This window comes from Myiozetetes cayanensis, unplaced genomic scaffold (assembly GCF_022539395.1).
Source record: "Myiozetetes cayanensis isolate MyiCay16 unplaced genomic scaffold, myiCay2020 scf2-11, whole genome shotgun sequence".
Lineage (NCBI taxonomy): Eukaryota > Metazoa > Chordata > Aves > Passeriformes > Tyrannidae > Myiozetetes > Myiozetetes cayanensis.
The window spans coordinates 24,087,602-24,093,287 of NW_026087411.1; the positions used below are offsets into that span (position 1 = coordinate 24,087,602).

At 38.4% G+C, this 5,686-nt stretch overlaps 1 non-coding gene across 1 annotated transcript; it reads left to right on the plus strand.

Moving 5' to 3' along the window:
• The first annotated feature begins 2,515 nt into the window (after positions 1–2,515).
• TRNAD-AUC (transfer RNA aspartic acid (anticodon AUC)) lies at positions 2,516–2,588 on the plus strand. The gene has a single exon. It is a non-coding gene; the product is annotated as a tRNA-Asp (tRNA).
• The last annotated feature ends 3,098 nt before the right edge of the window (positions 2,589–5,686 follow it).

A 5,686-nucleotide genomic window follows, 5' to 3' on the forward strand; every position in this document is an offset into this window, starting at 1 on the left:
GATAGCTCTGCTCCCATCCCTCTTCACATATTACAAGAAGATATTTTCCTACTGGCTTTCTTATGCAGTAGAAATCCTGTAACAGTCACATGGTTCTTTTTCAAAAACCAAATAAAACCAAGGCAACAACACTTACAACAAAATCCTCTGCAACACAGCAGTGATGGTGGCACAAAACGGCAAGAACCGTGAAAAATGTGATACAGAGCTGCATCTTAACTGCGTTTAATACATTCAAAAGGTCAATATATGCAATGGAGATTATGCAACAAGGTAAACTTATGCTTTATTTTGTTAGTAGAAATGCTGAATCTAAATTCTTCTTGGTTATGAGGCATCTGGGAACATTGGGACTAAATCCAATGCAAAGTGACTTTTCTGAATGACTTGGCAAGAAGACTTTCTGCTTCCAAAATGCCCAGCATTCTCAGGAAAAAGTTGGAATCAGATCATATTTCTTCCTTAACCATAATGAAAGATCCAAACTCTTCTTAATACATTTATTTTTAAAACAAGAGTCCAAATTTATTTAAAATCTGAAAAGCTGAGATGCTTAGTTTGTCCTTAGTGTAAGCAGATCTTAGTGTCACCAAATATTTTTGGGTTTTTGAATAAGATGAGAAGTTAGAAAGTGTTCTGACAACCGCTTTTGCTTCCCATTTTCAACCCAGTAGGCTCCAAATGGAGGAGGCTGAGCCATAAGCTTTATGATTGCTATTTCTCTCAGCATTCAATGCTTTTCCCCAGCATTCAATTCTCCAGGGAAACTACTAGTTAATCATCCTGAGATCTCCTTTTTTTTGAAAGTCAAGAATCCTCCAAGTGGAAACTTGCACATTGACTATTCACTTGAATGCTGAGGGAGGGAGAATCCATTAGCCCACTAGTTGTCCTCTATCCTGGACACATTTTCTTCTTGGGATATACTCGCTCTGACAGATGTGACCATCAAAAAAGCTAAGTTGGCTAAGCTGTCTTAACTTCATCCCAGAGTTAGCACTTCACAACTAAAGCTACAATTCTGCCCATTCGAGGCCATAATACTGAACACTTTTATCTATTTTCCTGTCAATTTTAATAGTCTGCCTTTAAGAATTTTCCTTTCCTGATCCTTGCTAGTGTTGATGTCCCTAACTTTGAAAATTCTCTTCTGCTAGCAAAGCTACAACCATGTGGACATGAATAAGGGATCAAAGTATTATATAACAAATACAGATATTTTTAAAAATACTGTGATGGACTACGCTTGCAAAATATAGTCCAGATAGTCTATAACTGTTGACTGAACTCTGTGGTGACATTTTACCTTGCATTCTCACAAATACCTACCTAATGTTCTCCCATCAAATTAACGTGGCTGCTGCAGAACGGTGGCTGTGTGGCCTCCTTCCCCCAGGACGCTCATGAAGGTGCCTGCCAGATGAGGCAGCGAGCCTTGGCTCTGACCCTTTCTCATGGTTGTCTGAAAGAATGGCTTTTACAATGCTGGATTGTCTTACTTATTACTCCTAGCTCAAATTCAGGGATGTTTTGCTCTGTCCTAGAACGCTGACATTCACAATAAAAGTTCAGACAGCATAGATGAAGGTGGGAGACCACAGTTCTGTAATACTTTATTTATACCTACCTGAACATAGTTCCTTCTGGTGCCTCATGCCTTTGTGAACTTCGAAACCCAGCACTGAGATGGGAGCTGTCTTTATGCTTGGAGAGCCAAGGGGCAAAAAGACCTCTGGTGGGAAATGTTGCCATGTTCGATCTCATCTAAGAAGTACTTTTGAAGATATTATTTTGCAATCCTTGTCACTTTCTCTCTCTGCTCCCTGCAAAAAAAAAAAAAGTAAAAGTTGTCTTTCTCCAGATGATTTCTCTGCTCTGTAGGGAAGGAAGAAGTTTCCTTCATTTATTTAAAGAAAACCACCTGGCATTCCCATGTGCTCAGGTTTCCATATTGCTGTGGAGGTGACAGTCATCAATCCAGGTGATGGAAAAGAGTTTTCTTCTTATGTTTGCATGAGCTGCTCCCTTTCCCAGTCCCAAAGCAGTTTATCTGCTCAGTAGAGATATTGTTGATTTAGAGACACTCCTCCAAAAGTAGCAGAGAATTAATTTTCCACAGTGCAGGGCTCTAAACTATGATGTTACGTTGTTGAAAGCATCCTCCTAAACAAATGCCAGTGAAATTGCCTGAACTCCTCTGTATAGAGGAGGAAAATAACTTACAGCCAATAACTAACAACTGTGATTCCTTTGCTTCTCAATGCTTCCATTATCCAAATTTACTTGCCAAATAACTGATATGAATGTGCTTGGTCTGTAGATTTTGAATAATTTCCAGTAATAAAAACACTCAATTTTTAGCATTTATTAAGTACAGAGGCCTTCACATTCTCCAGATACACATAACTTTTAGAAATAAGCTGCCAGTTCAAGGGTTTCTGATTACAAAACGTATCGTGCCCAGCTATTCTGCTTTAAAATAAATGTGTAACATTTGCTCCCTCTCTAGTTTGGAGCCCCTGGTGGTCCAGTGGTAAGGGCGCCGCGCTATCACCGCGGAGACCCGGGTTCGATTCCCGGTCAGGGCCACTCCCGGGCAGGTGGGGCTCGTTAGCCCTTAAAGGCAACCCACCTACGTCCTAAGGACCTCGCTGCCACCGTCCAAGCTCGCTTGGCCCCGGCAGATGAACCTTAGGATTAAAGGGTGGGCTCAGTTCCGCGCACACTGTGTCTCACCTAAAAAATCCAATGCGCAGGCTGGAAGGTGGAAAGACCTTCCCCGGATCTTCGCTCGCGAAGACTGGCCATTATATATTTAGTTTGCAGTCAGGAACATTCCTGATTTGCCACTGCCTTTGCAGGCTCTCTATGGAGTACCAACATCACTGAGTAAAAAAGCTTTAAACATTCTGAAAGATTATTCTTAAAATGTGTTTAACTACTTTTGATCATCTCACTTCAAACGAAAGATTATATCAGCAGATATAAGCTGGTAGATAATTAAGCAAGAGGAATAGAATGATGAAGTGATAATTAGGTATCACACTTGGAGTAGAAAACCAAAATTAACATGTGCTAAGCTAAATTAGAGAATTTCTGATTCCTGCTGATCCAGCACATTGATGCAAACACCCTTGCTTCTGCCCTTTGATTGTATTTCCATGTTCCTCAAGTATCTCCAAATTTTCCTACAAAATTGCAGCAGCTACTGAAGTGGGAGCTGAAGGCACGACTGTGTCTTGCAGCCAGACCTGAACAGCTGCTGCTGTGCAGGCTGCAGGGGCTGCAGCCTCCATCCAGCCGGGAACATCTGTCAGCCTGGGCTGCTCTGAGGGGCCTCATCTCTCAGCAGCTGCCTTTCCTTCAAGTCTTTAATCAGAAGGTCTTCCCATATAAAGCTGCATAATACTGAAGTAATTTTATGGTGCTTGAGGCTTAAAAACCCTTACATGTTAAAGAATTATATCAAGCATCCAGTCTTAAGTCAGAAAAAAACCTCAAATGCACATCAAACAGAGAACAGGTTCTGTCTAAAGACTTTTTAAAGAAAATGAAGTCAGGTCTATTCTATGTGGCTGAACTTCTATGCTGAACTTCTATGTGATGAGATAGCTTTTTTTCAGTGTACAGTTAGCTCTCTAGTCTCTGAACAGTAGCGATTAAAATATCTACAGTATGATGAAATGTGATCTCATATCCTATTTGAGTGGCCAAGTCAAATTAGAGGCAATTAGGACTAATTTGGCTTCTTCCTGAAATCATAAATGTGCAGATGAAAGCTCTGATTAGAGAACAGGGAGTGTAGCTTTATTTGATTTTTGGCTTTGAATGGCTAATGTGTTCTTACCTTTGAAGATCTGAATTACTGAAATAACAGCAAAATAATAAAAACATCAAAGTTAAATTGATTTTTAAAGATTAAATGGATGAATTAAAGTGGAGAGGTATGGGTTTTGTATGCAACTAGAAAGACCTATTCATATTTCAAAATATCTGAATAGCAAACTTTTTGTAGTTATACTCTGCAATGTAAAATGCATTAAATAGAAGTTTCCTAAATTTTCACATCTTGATCTTGTAAACTGAGGAAGCAAAATAACTCTCCATTTCTAACAAGGATCCCTATAAACCAGTGGGAAATTCCTTCTAGTCCTACATCTCTGAGATTAATTCTATTTTACCTCAAAGAACAGTTTCAATCTAACTTTTTGCAGCTCTAGACTTCATGGCTCTAAAACTTCAAGCATTTGTTCAGTAAACAAAATACAGACATTCCCTTATGTCTCATTTTGAATATAGGTTTACACTTAGGAATAGCCTATTAAAATAACTGTTTGTATTTTTCTAAGGCAAATTATTCACTTATTCTTAAATACACAAAATATGTGTTTGTATATATATATATATATGAGACTACACCCGACTCCTGTAGACAGAACACAATGAGATCTTGTACATGTCATCTAACCAGAGACTAGAAAAAGAATGTAATATTTATAAATAAGTCTGGCTCTTCACTGTGGAAAAAACCTGTCATAGAAAAAAACCCCACAAACAAAACACATTAAAGGAATGTCATAGTGCAGTATCTGAGTTAAATGGCAACTTTCTGCCTATTGAGCAGGTTGGTTGTTTAAGGTGAAGAAATTTCTCTATATTCTTTTTTCAAAAGCAGATAACTGAAATAGCTCAACCCTTAGGTCTCCAGGCATTCAGATGAACTGCTGATCTTTCTCAAAGAGGTTTGACTTGTGTCTTGTAAATTTTAGACCTGTCACCTCTGCCCAAGTGAACTGATGAAGAGATAGAATAAAAAATTGTGGAGATAGTCTGTCTTCAAATGCCATTGGCATCTAGCAAAAAAATATGTCTTTGTCTAGACAAACTAAGAAGCAAATTTAATTTATTTTTCAAAAAGAAAAATGGTTTAACAGCCCAAGCATTGATTTAACAGACAGGCCATTAGGATGCTGTATCAGTGCACTTCATGGAGCAGTGCCATAACTTTAGAAGGCACCAGTTTGGTCCGTATGTTCCTCTATTATTAAGATCGTGCTGAATGTGGTAAGGCTGGTACCAGTTCTTCCAGGGAGATTATTAATTGTGTCCAGAGATCTACCTTAGCCTAAGTAGGTTCAAAACACTTATTAATCTTTCTATTTGTGTATTATCATCTCATCTGAGTTGAGAACAGTCTCCATTTATGGTATTAAATTCAGGTTATTGTGAAGAAAAAATGTAAGGTTAGGACTGACATATAGGTGCCTAAGTCTGTTATTTTACTCCTGGGCAAATTCTAAAATCCGATGTTGTTAAACAGCATTTGCCTATGTTCCCCCTTTAGAAGGCAGTCTAATGTCCTTAATCATTCTTCATAACTTTGGGAAAATTCTTATCTTCTGAAAATACAGGTTATGTGTTTATATGGTTTTATCACCTCAGTTTGGTCAGGCTTTCATGATGCTTTACTTGAGCTGGTTCAGACAGTTTCTGCACATGGAGTCACTAAATTTGTTATTTCAATATTTGTTTATTCTGCTTAAGAGTGAAAATTGTGATAACTGTATGTCAGACACAAGTAACCATTGGGTTGTGCTTCTAGAGTGTTATTGCTTGCTACTAGACTGTACCTTGAATTTTCTTAAACTGTTCAGCTTTCATTCATAAAATTTTCTGCAGTGCTATT